Raw genomic sequence first — 19,345 nt, forward strand, 5'->3', positions numbered from 1 at the left:
AAAGAGGTGTGATTATGTATTGACCTCTTAAAACTCCCAAAATAGAAAGCATCCACAACCATCATGGCTAATTACTGAGTCAAAGGAACTCAACATAAAACTTCTTTATCAATATTTTAATTTACATTATAAGTACCCAGCAAGAATTTACCAAGATATGCCTTTGTGAAATGTGTGACTGCTTTTCCCAGAGCCCTTGGCAGTCTGTGACTGGAGGGGAGGTCTATGGCAGCCTGGAACACAGCCTTCGCAGTTCTGATTTCGTCACAGCTGAGGTGCCAAGTTTCCTGTGAGCTCAGGCAGACGCCCTGTGGTGTTCCATTTTCAACCCCAGAGTCCTCTCCCACGCCGGGAGCTGCTCACTAACGTTTGAACACAGCCTAGAGTTTTGGGAAGGCCATGACTGCAGGGGTAGCCCTCGGGCACCCATGGAGAGGAGCCCATGAGTAAAGGCTCCAGCCTCCTGTCCTTAGCGTGGAAAATTCTGGGAAGCATTCGGAGCACTTCTCAGCAGGTCCCAAAGGAACCAAACCCCCCTTTCCACAGAAGCAATGGATAACACACACTGTTATCAACATTTCTTCCTTTGCTGGCTCTGCTCTCCCCCTCCTGGTTCCAGGGACCACCTCTCAGTCAAACTGCCTGCACTCAAATGCTGCCTCTGCCTTTGGGGAGACCCAAACTAAGGCAACAAACAAAGAGGATATGATCTGCTCAGCAGACTCCTCCTCCCATCCCAATCTATCGCAACACACAAGACACATACCATCCCCTTCACACATACACACGTGTGCACACACTCACACACTGGTGTGCACGTACAGATGCAGGCACACAGAGACACAAACATACAGCCACAGAGACACACAGACACATACATATACACATACTCAGAGATACACACAGACGTATACTCAGAGACACAGACAGACACAGAGACACACAGGACAGATTCAGGCCATTGCCTCTGGTCAGGTTTTGCTCTCACCATCTAAGGGTGTAAAGGTAGACCATTTCTCCATCAAAACCATGCCCCCAAATGCTGGCCTGTTCCCACAGCCTGGGCTTATCCAGCTATAATATTCTTAACTTGGCCTGTTCACTACAATAAAGCAACTGGTTCAAGTGCAAGACGACATCTCATAACGCTGGAAGAAAATGTCAAGGTATTAGTTGAGCCAAATTACAAATACATCTTCAAGTTCCCCTGCTGGCTTGTCTCAGCTTCGAACCATGAAAAAATGCTCCGAACTCACATAGCTGTCCTTTCCCCATTCGAGCCTTTGCTTTTAGAGCCTGACCCATATGTCGCTCCTAGATCGCCTTCCTCCTCATTCTTCTGTTTGCGTTATTGCTATTGAGTGCCCCTTGAGGTTTTTGGAGGAATATGATTTTTTTCCATTGAAGTGCCAGAGCCATTCCTTGACACGCTGGATGAAACAATTACTTTGGAAGTGGCTTCCCACATGACCTTTTCTGTCCCACTGCAGCCACAGCCCAGAATCCTGCCCCAGGTTTGTCCCCGTTGTCTGCTCTTTCTCTTGGAGTCTTCATTTCTGGGGGCCCTGTGGCAGGTTGGGTTCCCCAGAAGCATGCACCGAGATGATCACATAATATAAGCTTTCTAAGGGGATGTCCTCGAGATCAACAGCTGGGGTGGGGTGAGGGCACGTTAGCAGAATTAGTCACAGGGAGATGGGCTGCCTCAGACACAACAAGGCCTCGTATGGTGGTGACGGTGGAGGCTGGGAGGGCTCTTGAGAGTCATCTTGAGGTGGGGCGAAAAGCTGGTCTAGCATACCTCCATGGACCAGTCGTGGGATGCAGGCCACTCTGGGAGGAGATTGTGATGTTGGGTGTGGCGGGTTGACCCAGTCTGGGCAATTCCTAAAGAGGGCTGACTGTTGAGGGCTGTCAGCTGCCAACATTCCCAGCAGCTGAGGAAATAAATCCTTCAGCCCTGAAGGGGGTGGTGGGCGGGGAGGGGCCTGGGCAGCTCAGAGCCTCGTTCACACCCTGTGACCTGTCCAGTCCACTCCTCAGTCTCCTGCCAGGCAGTCAGTCATTCTCTGCGTTCTCACCCTCAGCTTTGTTGAGAAAAAGCAAAGACCTAGCCACAACTTAAAAAAACAAACAAGAAACCCTATACGCATTCCGGTACAGGTAGGCTTATTTTCTCACAAAAGTAAAATCAGAATGTAAAATCTTTTTCTTGTCTTTATTTTTTTGTACGTGAAGGTCTATGTTCCAAAATTTATTTCTGAACTCGAAGGCACTCTTTTTCCAGATACACTGGACTTTGTGAATTCCGTAGGAGATGGAAACTTTATTTCAAAAATAAACCTCGAAGCAATCTGAAAATAAAGAGGACCTTCCTTTTGAACCGATGCTAAAAGTTAAGCAGGCCCTCAGGCATGGTGAACCAAACTCCTCAAGAGTTCAAACTTTGAAAACATTGTAGTAGCAGATGTCCAGAGTTACGTGGCAGGATTTTTAAGTAGCTTGGGGAATACTTAGCAGGCTCCCGGCTAAAAACTTATACTTATTTTTTTTTCCTAAATGTAAAATAGATTCTAAAGCCTTTAGACATTATAAAGTCAAGCCCATGTAGAGGTAGAAACAACTTAATATTAAGTTACTGTTATGGGTTGAGCTGTGTACCCTGCCCCCAAATAAGATATGTTGAAGGCCAAGTTCCTCAGAGTGTGACTTTATGTGGAGGTAGGATCTTTCCAGAGGTAATTAGGTTAAAATGAGGTTATTAGGGTTGGCCCTAATCCAATTGGACTGGTGTCGCCATAAAAAGAGGATTTGGGGACATAGAGAAGGACACACATAGAGAGAAGACAGCATGAAGACGTAGGAAGAATGCCATCTATAAGCCAAAGGATGCCCGAGGCTCCCAGAAGCTAGGAGAGAGAGGACATGGAACTGACTCTCCCGCACAGCCCTCAGAGGGAGCAAACGCCGCTCCGTGATTGTGGACTTCTGGACTCCAGAACTGTGACACAATGTATTTTTGCTGTTAAAGCCACTTAGCTGGTGGTACTTTTGTTATTACAGCCCTAGGAAACAAATACAGCTACTCTGACACAACTTCTCCATTTATTTAGCTCAGAGTGTCATCGGAAGTCAGATGAATTTGACTCTGGTTCAATCATCTGGGCAAGTTATTCAGTTTCTCCAAGACTATTTCCTCATATGTAAAATAAGAACATTAATAATAGCTACTTCCTTCTTAGTTGCTTATACATTCAAGAGCATAGTATACGGCCAACTGACTATCTTCTAATACAAATGCTTATAAATCGAATGGTGGGTAGTCTGATCCTTGCAATTCTTATGCCTCTTAACAACTCAAGTTCAGCATCCCCTCTTCCATCCATTAGTACCCATTACAATATTATTGTTATTTCTTATCAACTTGCAATAATCGAAGCCGTTATGTCTGCTGAAACAAAATGATTAATTGTCTTTAGGTATTGAGGAAATCATAAACCAGAAAGACAACAGCCCTAGAGCACGCAGGCTGCCTTTCTTGACGTGCCATTATGAGTTAGCCTGGGGACATTGCTGACTAACTAGCAGTAGAGGTCACAGTCAGGGAGTCATCCGGCCAGGGAGGAGCTTCCCTCCTCCTTTGAGCCAGATATATAAGTTTGGGCTTTATTTTTTTAAATACTCTTTAAACCAGATAATCACCCTTGGTTTGTGTGGCACAGACTCTGTTAAGTAATACCCAAATGTTACAAAATGTCATAGTATCTTTGAACTTTTGTTTAGATTGGATCATCTGAACTGTTTCCTTTCATTGACAGAGATAATTAAACACACATTAAGCCACAATGAAAAACCACTTCACAACTACTAGGATGGTAATAATAGTAATGATAATAATAATAACATTAATAGCACGTGTTGGTGAAGATATGGAGAAATTGGCACCCTTGTTCATTCCTGGTGGAAATGTACAGGAGCATTTACATGGAAAACAGTTTGGTGGTTCCTCAAAAAAGTGTAACATAGAATTTCTGTATGACCCAGACATTTCACTCCTAAGCGAGTACCAAAACACTGAAAAGAAGGACTCAGGCAGATACCTGGGCACCAATGTTCAGTGCAGCATCATTCACAATAGCCAAAAGGTAGCAGAAAACCCAACTGTCCATCAACAAATGAACGGATAAAAAAGGGTTATATATACACACAATGGAACGTTACTCAGCCATAGACAGGAATGAAGTTCTGACACATCACAACACGGAAACAGCTTGAAAATGGTAAATGAAATAAGCCATGCCCAAAAGGACACACATGTACGATTCCACTTAGATGAAAGACCTAGAAAAGCCAAATTCACAGGCCCAAGAAGTAGATCAGAGGTTACCAGGGGCGGGGCGCAGACTAGAGTGGGCATTAATTACTTAACGGGCACGGAATTTCTAAGTGGGGTGATAGGAGAGTTTCAGGAACACATGGTGGCCATGGCTGCCCAACACTGCCCGTGTAGCCGGTGCCACGGAATTGCTCCCGGCAAATGGCACATGTTACGCGTGTTTTTCCTACAACAACAGAAAAAAGATAGAGAAGCTGATTACATAATCATTCTAGTCTTCTCACGTGAAACCAGGGGCTCTGCCCACATGGATGATCCCATTTCATCTGCACACACGTTATGAGGTAAGGCTCATTGTCTCAATTTGACAATAAAGAAAATTCAGGCTCAGAGAGGGGCTCACGGCCAAAGAGCCACTGACTGAACCGGGATTGGATTCACATCCTGGTCCTTCTCCAGCACGAACTAGAAAATATGCAAATTTCTCCGTCTATCTACTCCCTTCCAAGATGGCCCCGACATCGCTGTTTATTCCTCAATTACAGCGGCAGATGCAGGCGTAGGGGAGAAGGCCCCGTGGGCCTCACAGAGAGAATTTCCTGGTTCTGCCTTCTCAAGTCCAGCTGATTATTTCTAAAGATAAGCTTTGCCTTGAACGTGCCCCTGGAATGTGTCCTGTATCTGTGACCTCAGCTGGCTGGAGGGCATCCAAGGAGCCAGAAGTGAGTGAAGACCACCTGCTCAAGTGCCGGAGCTGTGTGTCTGTGTGTGGAGGTTGCAGCCTTTTCACATATTTTTGAAAAACCTTTTCTTATCCCCATTCCCCATCTGCATCTTTAGGAGGGAGGGATTAGAGTGGGAAGGGGAATGAGACCATTTTTCCAAAAGAGAATTGAAAACGACTATGAGGAGGAGAATCTACCCTTCCTGGTCAGAGAGCCATCCTCATTTACCCTTCCATGCCTGAGCCTTTCATTCTTGTCTCTTTCTTGACTCCTCTTTATCTATTGGATTTTTAAAAGTTGGTGATACCCAGGGTTCTGTCCTTCCCACGTCTCTGTTTGCTTGACAGACCCATCCACAAACACGGCTTCAGCTACCCCTGGTCCCTGATGGCATCTATGTTCCAGCCCTGGAGGCTCTCCTGAACTCGGGGCCATCGTATCAGTTACATATCTCCAACTGAATGTCCCCAACATATGCATCATCCGTGTCAGAAACACTGGTTTCTGCTGGAATGACAGCACCCACCAACCAGCTACCGAAACCGGAAACCTGGGACCCCTCCTGGACCCACCTCTCTCTTCTTGGCCTTCACTCCCCTTAGTTTTTCTATCCTGTCAATTCTCCTGTGTGTTGCTAATCCATTCCTTCTGCATCCGCATTGTGTTTTGTTCAGTTCTTCCCTAACACAATGTGCCGGACCACTGAAGTAGACTGTACTGAAGTAGACTCCCTACCTCCAGTCTTATTCCTCTGCAACCCATTCTCCAGGGAGTCATTACACAAACAAACGTGATCACCTTTGATCGTACTTTTTTTCTGCCTCGAAGCTTTCGGGGCCAATGATTGCTTGCAAGATAAATTTCAAACATCCAGGCTTGACATGGCTGACGAGTTCATTCATGTTCTTCACAGCCTTGGCTCCGGCCATTTATCCACACCGCCCTGAGCTGCAGTTACCCTGGCCTGCTTAGTTACAAAAATGTGCCACAGCCCATCTTGCCCCTGTGCTTTGGCACGTCTTGTCTTCTCCACCTGAAGTGTCCATCCACTCCCTCATCCTCCACCTCTCCGCTAACCCTGACACATCCTCAAGGACATGCTCCCTGTAGAAGCATGTCCTGACTGTCCTCAGCTGATTTGGAGCCTTCTTCTCCAAAGTTTTTTCTAATCAGCATCTACAGACTTCTATTCCAGTCCTTATCACGTTGTCTTAAAATCGATTTCCTTGTATAGCCTCCTTACTAGGTTAATTATCGTAGGCAGGCACTGGGTCAACCACATATTTGGTGCACAGAAGGATGAAACATATGTTGAATAAATGTTCCCTTCTTGGAAAACTATTCCTTCTCAGCCCCAAACAGGCGTTTCGTAGACAACCCTTCCCAGCATTGACAGTAACCTCCCGAGGGCTCCTTAGGACTCCGAGTTTGGAGAGCAAAAACATATTGGCTGACACCTGAGAGTCAGAGCATGTTACATAGACAATGGAGAGAGAAAAAGGATGGTAATGATAGTGAACCTGTATTATTCGGTCCGGCTGCTTGTCAGGGAGAGCGGTGGATACCCCTTGTTTTTCCTTCCAACAATGTTTTCCCTTTCTTTTAATAATAGTAGGTTGGTATGTCTTTGGGAGTCCAACACTCCACTACCAACCCAATCCTGTGGTTCAGGTGGGACTGTCCTCTGCTCCTGCTTCATTGACAGGCACGTGACCTCAGCCAGTCCAATCAGAACATTCTGTTCTCATTTTCTTAGCAATTGGTTCAGAGACAGGTGGCATGGCCCACACAAGACCAATGATGCTACATAACAGGAATTCCTCTGGAGCTAAATAGAGATTTTCTGTTTTTACTGAGGTTGTTTGGTGGAAATACAAGATAGAATTGTAAGCCTGCTGTGACCGGTTGCCCGTCTGGGCTTCACAGAGGAAAAGCCTTGGGAATGAAGCCCATGCACAGAGAAGGAAGAACGGAGAGGCAGAAAAATGAATTGCTGACGATAATGTTTGAATGCCAAATCCAACTTGGCAGGAAGCCAAGCCTGTTTTGTTTTTTTGTTTTTTTCCTAATTACATGACAGAAGAAATTCTCATTTTTGAATAAGGTAAGTAAATTTGGTCTCTGTCACTTGCAACCAAAAGAAGTTTTATTACTGCTGAAATCAGCAAATCTAGAGAGAAAGTGTAAATAGCAGAGGACCCTGGCTCCGTGGTCATGTGATAAGGATGTGCTTCCTTTCATCCAGGCCATTTCATCTAGTTCGTGGCCTGCTAGGCCTGGGGTCATTGACTCTGGGCCAGTAGCGGAGGAAAGGGGACCCTAGAAGGAGCTCTGGTATCAAACTGCTTTAACTGTGGCCCACTTAGATGGGGCGCACCTATTCCTCATCCCATTCCCATTTGCCAAAAGGTGTTTCCAAACTCATTTTGCTGTATATTTATTTTTAACCTCCAAGCAAACATGAATACATTCTTCTTGTAAAAATGGACATTTTATAGAACATGAAGAAAGCCTCAACTTTTACTTGACGATTCCCATATGGAGGTTACCCTGTATTCAACTTGTATTCTTTCCAGGGGTGTCCAACCCTCAGCCCACAGGCCACATGTGGCCCCGGATGGCTATGAATATGGCCCAACACAAATCATAAATTTACTTAAAACATTATGAGATTTTTTGTTTTCATTAGTGTTTATGTTACAGAGCAGGAGGGGAGGGGTGGTTCCTTCACGATAAATTATTACAGAAAGGATTCCCCCTTTCTGTCTCTGGAGGTTCCTTCCCCCACGCCCACCTGCTAGGTTCGCAATGCCCGCCTCCAGAGGAAAGACGTCTCTCAATGCCAGAGACTGGTGAAAAGGAAAGGAATTGTTTATTTAAAAGTTACACAAACTTAGAATAATGACCTAATGTCTTCAATAAGATACTAAAGTCCTCTAGAATACCCACAGATGCACAGTCCTTCCCTCTCCCTGTGCCCAGTCCGGGGTACCGTGTCTCAGGAAAAGAAGTAGAAGTCCGTGATTCAGGTTCCCGGCACCATCAGCTGTGTGGCGGCTGCAATCTCCAGTTAATCCAAAGCCATGTGGCACCTTCTCATGGCCCAGCAGCAAGAGTCCTCTCTCCCCTTTCTCTATGGCTGCAAAGTCTCTCCTGCTGCCTAAGCCGCATGGCAAGAAGCAGCACTCCAAAACCTCGTGGTCCTCTCTACTCTCCTTCAGAACCGCGTGGTCCTTCTTCTCTCCTTCCCCAAAACCTTGTGGTCCTCCTCCTACTACTTTGGAGCCGCGTGGTCTCTCCTTTCTCCCCCCAAACCTTGTGGTCCTCCCTACTACTTTTGGAGCCGCGTGGTCTCTCCTTCCTATGGCTGCCGGGCCTAGGTTTAAATCCCAGTGCCCATCTTCCTTTGCAGCCCCATTTCTGACTCCTCCTACAGTCAGCTACACCTGCCAGCATCCCTGTATTCTTCCAGCTTTACTGGGCTGCCATAGTAAGTCTGGGCAGGTGTGGCCCCATGGCATGGAGCCAATCATCTCCACGCTCTCACGCAGGCCCTGTAACCAGGGGGAGTTGCTTCCCAGTCCCATCCTGGGTGGAATTTGGTCCCATCCCCCTGGCTCAAAGCATGGCCACAGCTACTTAACACATCCATGAAACCAGTTAAAGGTTATAGATATGTTAAATGATTGTGCCAGGGGTTAGCTGCAAAGCTCTTGCTACCCAAAACAGCTCTGAATGGCCCTGTTCCATGTGTCCCATCCCCCTTGGCTCAGGCCTGTGGGGGTGAGGACATCCTATATACATTTTTCTAATATTTCCTGGACACCCCGAGTCCTGGACCCCATTACAAATCCCTTCTTGGGGCCCTCCTCTTGGCTGCACCCTGCTTCAGTCCCACTCCAGGAATAGCTGAAACTGCCCTTTCCTTTACATTTCTTCTGTGTATTCAGGAAGCTTCGAAAAGCTCGTGAGTAAAATGTGTCCTGGGAAGGGGCGGTTGAGCTAAACTATACTTTTTCTCACTTTTTTCTTTCCTCATTAACAAAATTATATAATTAATGTACAAACAGGAATTTGCCATAAAAGACTAAAGAAACCCCAGAAACACGTGGGATCAAGGGTGAAATTGCCTTCACCTCACAATCTCGCCTGGCCAGTGCCCCTCCTTACACCAGGCGCTTTTCAGCCATCTTGCTGCATTTTCATTATGTAGATATATGTACAGCAGCAACATATTGTAGAAGCTTCTCCACGTTGTGAAGTCCCGAGGACGTAGCTTCAGGTCATGAGGTAAGGATGGACGAGGTTGGAAGGGTGCGGAGGGCAGGGCATCTCTGTACACAGGCCTGTGGCCTTCGGGCTGCGAGTCTGAGTGGAACAAAGCTCTCAGTGGGGCACAAGCAAACCGCCTGTCAAAAGCGAACCTCATCGACTTCCCAGCTTTTCCATCTCTGCTTCTAAATCCTGAGATGAGGCAGAGGGCGGGGGTCGTGGTGGTAATGGAACTCTCTAATTTTTTCTATTCTGAACTGCTGCTTAAAACTCAATTAACCCCCCCCCACAATTTTTAGCCTTTCTTTTTCAGATAAATAAAATAGATATCTTTTTTTCCTCCTTATGTGCCAATTTCATAGTGGAATATGATGGTCTTTGATGAATGATTCTTGTTTTGGGTTCTCTTTTTTTTAACTGGCAGAAACAACCTTGTCCTATTCTCTCTTCTTCCTCCTCTTTCTCTTCCTTTATTACTCTTTACTCTCTTCCAGTATTCTACATTTTTGTGTGGGGCGGGGAGCATTTTCTTTTCACTTTGGACTTTCATTCAATTTAGACTCAGTATTGTGATTACTTATCTAACACGCTAACTATTTTACAGTGAAGCTTAGAATATGCCAGTTATGCTTCCAGAATATCTGCGCGCATGGACGTTTCGTGGGATACAAACAGACCACCAGGTGACTGACGTTATTGCCTGGGGAAGCAACGTAGTGCCTCAGAGAAAATCATGTGCTGGGAGTCAGAGCTGTGTGTGGGGCCGGTTCTACCACTCACTAGTTTGAGGATTTCAAGGAGATACCTAACAAAGTGTCAGTGTTTTCTTCGGTGAAGCAGGAAGTGCTTTATGGGGGCATTTATCGGATTAAGCAAAATATGCGTGTAAACACTGATTCAAATTTCACATGATCCATCCAGTTGATCAAACAGAGGAGAAGACAGTGATTCCGGCAAATGTGTCCAAAAGGAAGCACTGCTTTATGCTTCTCTTTTGCTGTGTTTACTCAGAAGCCTGGGCTTGCCTGACCCAGGGCAGGAAGACAAGGAAGCTCTGGACACATGATTCCTGCTTTACAGAGATGGGAAGACAGAATATAAGCAGAACACCCAGTAGGGGTAAAGGACTCTGTTTCCTAAAGACATAACTGCAATTTCATAATAGTAACAAGCTCCCTTCCTAAGATCCAATCACTTATTTTTTCTTCTGAGAGTACATTTATTAAAGCTGGGGACAGTGAAACAAGGAAGAGCCTAGGGTAGAAGAAGCAACAGGAGAGAGCCTAGGAGGGGCTGCTTTGGCTCACTGAGAAGTCAGAGAAAAGGGGACCTACCTTCCTTCTTTCCTTCCTTCCTTCCTTCCTTCCTTCCCTCCCTTAGCACAGCTCAGGGGATGGCAGGAGATTCTGCTTTTAGTAGGAGTAACAAACAAGTGCAACAAACTTCAGATCTCTCCTTCTACCACCTTTACCCCAGCTTTTCCCCCATCAGTGCCTGGACAGGGGTGTCCAACCCATGGCCTGCGGGTTACATGCGATTCAGATGGCTGTGCATGCAGCCCAACACAAAATTGTAAATTTACTTAAAATATCATGAGAGATTTTTGTGATTACGTGTTGCATTGTATTTAATGTGTAGCCCAAGACAACTCTTCTTCCAGTGTGGCTCATTGACGCCAAAAAGTTGGAAACGCATATTGTGAGAAGCTTCATTATGTCCCTGCTCAGCGTGCCAGGCACTAGAAATCAGAGATGCTCTGTCTGTTCTCTGGGCCAGCTGTTTCCATTCTGTGCCTGGCTCCCATCTCAGTGGCAAGTATAACTACATCTGGTGGTAAATTTATTGACAATAGTGTGGAATCAGTGCTTCTTGACCTTTAGTGTGCACAGAAATCGCATGTTGTCAAAATGCGGACTCTCATTCAGTATATCAGGGAGCCGCCCGAGAGTCCACATTTTTAACAAATTCCCAGGTGAGGCGGCTGCTGCTGGTTCATGAAAATACATTTTAAGTAACAAGGTCCTGAAGGCACAGGTAGGTGGTCCCCAGTCCTAATTGAAGCTGTTTTGAACCCAGGTGAGATTAAGTAGGGATTCTCACTAGACTTTTAGTTAATACTTGGATACTTCCACATTTTATACCAATTTGAGAAATGTGTGGCGACATAACGAATACTAGAGTGTTGTGATTTAGAAATTACATGGAAAGTGTGTGAAACAGCTAATTATAAAACATATAAAATGTTTTTATATTTGTATGAATCCTAGAAATATTCACAAGATCATTAGAGAATCAATATAAAGAAGAATAAACTGGCAAGATGCAAATCAGTAACCTTCACCTAAAGATTATAAAAAAATAACCTTTATTCTTTAAAAAATTGGATGTTATGACATAGTCTTCATTAAAAATTTCTGCCCTGGCTGGTGTGGTTCAGTGGATTGAGTCCCAGCCTGTGAAACAAAGAGTCGTCAGTTCAATTCCCATTTGGGGCACATGCCCGGGTTGTGGGCCAGGTCTCCAGTTAGGGGTATGCAAGAGGCAACCACATATTGATGTTGAAAAAAAAATTTCTGGACTAAAAACTATCTTTATCCAATGGCAAAAATACAAATAATAAAGTCTTTCAATAGTCAAGATCTGAAGGAGCAAAAGAAAAAAACTGAAATGGCTTCTTTGCTTTGGCGTTGACCAGAAATCTCGATCCTACTTACCTGGTGCTTCTATCTTGGGTGGGAAATAGAAGAAGAAGGGCAGGGGAAGAAGAGAGGAGAGGAAAAAGAAGGTGAAGAGGAGGCATATTTCAGATAGACTTTTACCTTCTCAGTGGCGGAGTAGCAAACAGAAACACAGGTCCCGAAGCAGACGGCATTGCGCTTACACGCCAGCATTCTTTCCCTCGAGCTGAGTTTACTCAAAAGTTCTTCCTCGCTCTAAGCCCTGATGCTACCTACCTTTCTTGACCCCACTCTCAGCTCTTGGGTTGAGCCCTGAACAACTTGAGTTGGAATATTTTATCTGTCTGCACAGTAGAGCTGTTTTTGAAGGAATAATAGCAGATTAATCCTAACATAGCCAACGTAGTGGAAGAAGATATTCCCCAGGATTTCTGGAAAAGAGAGCCATGATCTCTTGGGGTTGGTTTGGTGATTTGAGGAAGGGTAGTCTAGGCCTGGGGTCGTCACAGACAATGATGTCAACCCACGTAGGAATATAGCCCCAGAGAGGCAGAAAAACAGAGCCTGCTGATGCGTGTCTGGGTGAAGCCGTCCCAGAAGCAAACGCTACCTCTACTGTTTCAATTACATAACTGAATAAATGCCTTTGTTTATTTATATCAGCTTGAGTTGGGGTTTCTGTTCCAGTGAAAATAAAAATGATTTAATTGACTGGGGTATTCTTGGAAGTGCATGAATAACATTCTTCTCCGTGTCTCTTCATCCACTGGGCCCAGCATGATGCTTTTGCACACATTAGTGAGCACCTTCACAGTGTAAGGCTTTTTGGGTTGAAAGTCAAGATCTGATGGTCCAATCCTAGTTTTTGTAATAAGGAAAGTGTGACTATGTGCTAATCTCTCACCTGTTTGGATCCCATGTTCTCCTTCGAGATACGCAGTGATTGGACTACCCCGTGTGTTCTGGGCTGATATTATGCAAGTTTTCACCAATGTGGCGGTACTGGTTGTTTACATCCTGTGTTAGTTTCAGTTGGTATGAGGACCTATTCTGTTTGGCAAGTGCTTCTGCTGTGCTGGTTAAATATTTTAAATATCCTTCCTCTCAAACTTATTAATTCAACAAACATTTACTGAGTGCCTGCAAGGCGCTGGGCACTGTGCAAGGCATGGGGATCAGTGGGGGAGCGAAACAGACACGGTCTATTGTTTTCATTCATGTTACAGTCCAGAGCTGCGCTCATCAACACAGTAGCCACCAGCCACGTGTGGCTGTATGGAGCACCTGAAAAGTGACTAGTCCAAACTGAGATGCTGTTAAGTATAAAGTAAACCCTGGGTTTCAAAGAGTACCCCCCAAAAGTATCTCATTAGTAATTTTTATGTTGATTACAAGTTGGAATGATGATATTTGGGATATATTGAATTTACATAAAATACGTTAATAAAATTAATTTGGCTTTCCTTCTTTGTACATTTTTAACGTGGCTACCAGGAAATTAAAAAAATGTGTGGGTGGATCCTGTTATTTCTCCAATAGAGGGCTCTAGTCTAGAGCAAGGGACCAGCATACTCCAGTTTTAATGTGTCCATGAATCACTTACAAAATCCTGTTAAAATGCTGATTTGGTTCAAGTAATTCTGGGTGAGGCCTGAGATTCTGCATTTCCTAAAAGCTCCCAGGTGGTAATGCGGTCCCAAGGAGCACATGTTGAGTAGACTAGAAGAGACGAGAAGACTTATGAAATGGTAAAAGCAGATTAAAATATATGAGAAAAAATACAGGGATGAATTCATTGTCGAAAGAATGAATATTAAGATAAACTAAAGATACCACAGAAAATATCTGAAGTAAATGTACGGTGAGGACAGTCTTCCGTCAGAGTTTTAAGAAACACTTTGATATCTTGGGGGGGATTAAGCATACTCCAAGTACCAACAGAGGTCGGTGTACCCTGTACACTTATGCGAGCGTGAAGAGTATTCAGTAGTTGGATGGGACAAGGGTTTCTTGAGCTGACCTGGTACAGGCATTGCATCTCCCAGCACATCGGGTAGATCTAGGGGATGGCAAAATGAAGAAGCCATACTGCTGCTTCTCCAACACTCAGTCCATCTTGGAGTTACAGGCAGAGATCAGCACAACTGCCCCGATATGGCGGCACAGGAAATGCTAAGCTTGGGGTGGTGCCAGCTGCGGCTTTTGTTGCCTTTCACCTTTTTACTAAAAACTGCGCTCTGATTTCCCTATGGGAGGTCTACCCCTGCTTCCCAATACATTTCCTTAGTACTTTTTGGATGCGGACTGCTGAACTCCACCCTAGAGTCTCAGGGTGGAGCCTGTGGGTCCGGCGGGATACAGAGAACATAGGTAGAGTTCTGAATGCACTGACTGGGTAAGGAGGGACATGTAAAACCTCAAGAGGAAATGAGATTTCTGGGAAGAGGATCTGAGTTTCCAGTGGAATAGGAGAGTCCACAAGGTCCTCCAGCTATCTTGCTGCCATGGGGTGGGGGTAGGATGTTGGGAGGATGAGGCTCAGGATGAAGCAAATACACCAAGGAAGCCAACCCACGCAATGGAGAGTCAAACTGCTCTTTTGGATTTAATGGAGCCCATATCAAACTATCCCTGAAGGCAGATATACTCCCTTTAATTCTGTAAGCCAACAATTGCATTTGATTAAGCAAGCTTAATTTGCATTTTTCTATTCCTTATAACCTAAGGAGGCCTAACCAGTAAACCAATAGCATGAACAAACACAGAAAGTGGGACAAGTAATTTTCCATGGGGGGGAGCTTAACAGAGGGTGTGACATTTGAGTCAAATGCCTTAAATGACAAAGCAAGATCTAATGAAGCTTTAGGTAATAGGACTGTGTTCCTTTTTATATTTATGGATTCTGAGAATTGAACAGGATTCCTAAAAATACCAGGTCAAGTCCATGTGATACAAGAACATGTTTCTAGTCTCTGGGAGAGGCTCTCTAGGGCTGGCAGGTGACTTTCCTGCAAACAAACCAACCAACGCACCCACCCCAGTGAGTTCCTTGTTAGGATTTAATGTCACCTTGCAGAGGTGTCTTTTCTGGCCTTCCTACCCAAAACTCTCACCATTCCTCCTTTCTTCCACTTACCCTGTTTGAATGCCTGAAGAGCACTTTCAATTCTATAATTATCTTGTTTACTATTTTTATTATTTGTTATAATGATCTTATCTTACAATATAAGCTTCTTGAGGGTCAGGGCCTTTTTCTGTCTCAAAAAGTGCTATTTTTTGCAATACTTGTCATCTGGTGCCACTGAAATATTTGTGGGATTGATGTTCAATTAATTAGAGTATTTAATCCAGGCTCAGCTTCCAAATAGTTTACAATGACGTGCAGAAACTATAGCAGGTCCAGAGAAAAAGAAATAAGATGAGAAGTTCAATAAGGAACTGAAAGAAATTAAGACAGATTGTTCTTAAGAAGAGAAGGTTTGGATATTATTTTTTTTCAGAATTATAGGAAGGCTTTTTTATCAGAAAAATGTAGAACAGTTGCTCTCTGTTGTCATAAACTTCTAAATCAAAGGGAGAAACAAACAGGAACACTTTTCGTTGGTCCTGGAAAGACCCTGAACATTATCTTGTTAAAGGAAGGTATTTCAGTGCCAGATGTATTGTGGGTTCCATCAGCAGCCTTACCTTTATTGAGAGGGCAGAGGATGTTGGTTGCTTACGCAGTAAATGTTGTCCCCATTCATGCTTAATAACAGAACCATGATTTTATTTAAGATGGCGATGGGTGCTTTTAGGAAATCTCTGTCCCAATCCACTTCATAAATGATGACATTCTGATCAATGAAATATAAGGTGAGATGTTGTCTGGGGAAAACAATTCCACAATTCTTTTAATTTCCTTAAAGAAATTACTGGGAGTTACATGCCTTATGTATTCTTCTTTTCTTCCTTTTTTATGTCTGGAATGTGGATGTGATGAGTGGAGCTCTAGCAGCTATTTTATGATCTTGAGTAAGGAAGTCAGTCATGAAGAAGCCACATAGTAAGAACAGCAGAACAGAAAGAGAGAAGCACTTTGGGTCCTCAATGATTTCATGGAGTTGCTGTACTGGCTCTGAACTCCCAGGAGTATGGAGCTCCCTGGTTCCATACTCCTCTTATATAGAATAAAAACACTTGTATGTTTCAACCACTATTATTTTGCATTCTCAGTTCCATGCAACCGAACTGAATTCTAACTTATACATCTAGGTCAGTGATTTTCAACTGATGTGTCACAGAATTTTTAAAATGTGCAATACCTGACTATTTAGTCAGGGGCACTGATCTCTTTTTTCTTAGACTGTCAGATAAAAAAATGACAAGAGCCAAGACAACAATAGTTGTCTTGTGAATGAATCAAACTTATACCTATTTTTCTGTCAGATTGGCAAAACATATATTTTTTGTTGTGCCATAGAATTTTAGTAATTCGTTTATGTGTGCCATGAAATGCAAAGATTGAAAATCACTTATCTAGGTTACTTCTTTTTAATCAAATATATCAAGTCTATTGAGCATCTGTAAAAAATAATAAAAAACCAAATACCCTGGAGAGTTGAATATAATGCTTGAATTCAGACAGCGAGTCTTAGCAGTACCCCTGGAATTGCTTTCTTCTGGACATTTCAAGTGTGATAACAGATGGTTTTGTTGGTTAAGCTAGTTTTCATCAGAGATGGGTACTTTCAGGTGATGTTCATTTCTTCCCATGGCTGCTTCTTTGTTGATGGCACCTGCCTTCCACAGGAGAAGCCAAAAAATGCTGACGCTTTCCTGGCCTCCCTTGAAGCTAGGATATAAATATGTGACCCAATGGGACTTGAGGACCAGTTTGTTGTGAGCCTTCTGAGAAAGGGTTTCATTCTTAACAAGAAGTGGTCTTCAGGAAACATGCCCCTACTCTTTAGCCACTTACTGTTGTGTTTTCATGTGACACTTGAAGCGGTGGCTGCTTTCTGTGACTAGGATGATGTAAGGATGGAGCCAAGGATATTAAGACTGACAGAGTGAAAAATGGTGAAAGCTCAGGTCCTCAGTGACCTGGCAGAGTCCCTGACCCATCTTGACCTTGCCCGACCTCTTGAATTATCTTTATGTGAGGTAAATAAATGTCATAGTTTAAGTTGGTTTTTGTTGAATGTTCTCCTTGCCGCCAGAGCCGTCTTAACTCAAGCATGTAGTATCATGTACCACCTCAGCTTCCCCCTTCCCCCCAATCTGCCAGTGTCTGTTAAACTTTTAACATAAGCTTTTTGTGGTTTTATATTACAAAAATTATGGAAAATGCTAGTATTATTTTATGATACAGTCACAGATTATTTCTCCTGCCCTTAATGAAACAGATCATTAGGTATTCATGAGAATTACAAAGGCATTTCCCCTCAGTGCTTCTGTAATTTGGAGAAATAACAAAGCAATAAAAGGAACCTGCTGGATATTTTCATTCAGTTGCTTTATAGTTTTGGAATTGAATTTTTCTAAAAAGGAAAATGCAGTCAAATTCTGTAACTGTCAAAAGCTCTAAATAAAAATAAAAGTAGACTGAAATCTTTTCTAAAGGAAAAGCAACTGCTCATTATTATTTTTTAAAAAACAAAACATCTAAAGACTAGAAATATTACATTTCTGTTTAGCTTAAGCAAACAAGATGAGAATTTAAAATTTAAATTCTGAGTAATATTTTCTTTCAAAAATATGCCACACATATATACATATATGTATATAAAAGGCACCTACATGTACATGCATACACAGTTATACATACAAATACATATATACATTTACACATATATTTTATAAAATGGAAAGAGATAGTGAAGAAAAAAGAAAAATAAAATAATGAAGAAACATGTTAAGATGTTGCTGAAATTTGATAGTCTGCTAGTCAACTAAGGTTCAATATTAGTTTTCTTCTCTTGTAAATTAGTTATTTTTCTAGAGTTTTTTTTTCCTGGCCTTGGAGCTACTACTTCTAAAATATACTTCCTGCTGCATGCAGAATGGCGGTAGTCTTTTCAGATAAGAAATTCTGTATTCCATGTATTGTCAGGGTGTACCCTTTGATAGTGTTTCGGTCGATTAACAAGCAACGGAACATACAGTATTTTCAGGTGGAAGAACAGGTTGCCTGAGTCAGGGATACATTGTTTTACGTAGCTAAATTGGCCTGAGCCCAAGGTGAGAGAGCTTGCTTTGCTCTGTGTATTATCACTCCACCTAGTTCAAGTTCAGGCAGCTTCCCATATTTTGAGATTCTCCTGGGAAGTGAGCCTCTGCTTTAGCCTGAGGCTGGCTCATGACTGTCACCTTTCACCTACTTAACGAAATGTTTTGCTTCGCAGCATCTAGATTTACTATTCAAGTCGCTATGTTAGCCCCACCACTACTTAAAAAAAATCAAACCCCTCCAAATCTGTTTTATTTCCCGTGCTATCAAATCTGATTTAATGTTACAATTTTGTTCATAGACTAACTAAAAGTATGTTGGAATGGAAAAAAAATACCCCAAAAAACCCAAGCCTGCTACTACTAGGGTAATGAAGGTGGTCTTTCTTACAGCGCGCTGCAGTTATGGTTTTAGTTATTCGTGTTTTGGTTTCTGCCTTTTTGTTTATTTGCTTGTGGGAAGGCAGTCTACCTGCCTTCCACGTCTTTATTCCTTTCTGTAGTGTCTAAAATGAGATACAAAGGCAAGCTTTTAATCAGAGACACTTTTAGGTTCATAAGAACATCCAAAACCAATAATTTGGAGAGTAAACTTTATCCTTTGAAAACAAGTGCCAACCTTGCATAAACAGTGGGTGCATTTAGGGGAAATGGGGTATTTACTGGGTTAGAGGAAACCAAAACAAAAGAAATAATAAAGGAACATGCTTTGAATTTTTGAGCCCCCTTCGCTTACGGCATTTCCCAAAATCATTTTATTTGACAAAAATGACAGAAATTTGTGCCAAAACAGGATAACGACTCTAGTTAAGAATGAAAACAATATGCACATTATTTCATGATCTAGACGAATTTAGATATACAGGAGTAAAAAGTGCATCTTCCGTTCTGTTTTTTTGGGGGGGCGGGGGAGTCTTTTCCCCCAGGAGGGACGGCCCTTTCTGCAGACTCCGCGGGACCCACCTCCCCTCAGTCCCAGTCCCGGCCGCAGAACCCGGCTCTCCTCCTCTCTCCGTCGCGGTTCAGTCCCTCTCCGCCAACCCAGTTCTAGCCCCGTGGCAGCTGCGGCCGGGTCCCGTCCGCGGCGGCTCCGCCAAATGACCCGTAGTAACCCCGCTCCGCCC

This window comes from Desmodus rotundus, chromosome 2, assembly GCF_022682495.2.
Source record: "Desmodus rotundus isolate HL8 chromosome 2, HLdesRot8A.1, whole genome shotgun sequence".
Lineage (NCBI taxonomy): Eukaryota > Metazoa > Chordata > Mammalia > Chiroptera > Phyllostomidae > Desmodus > Desmodus rotundus.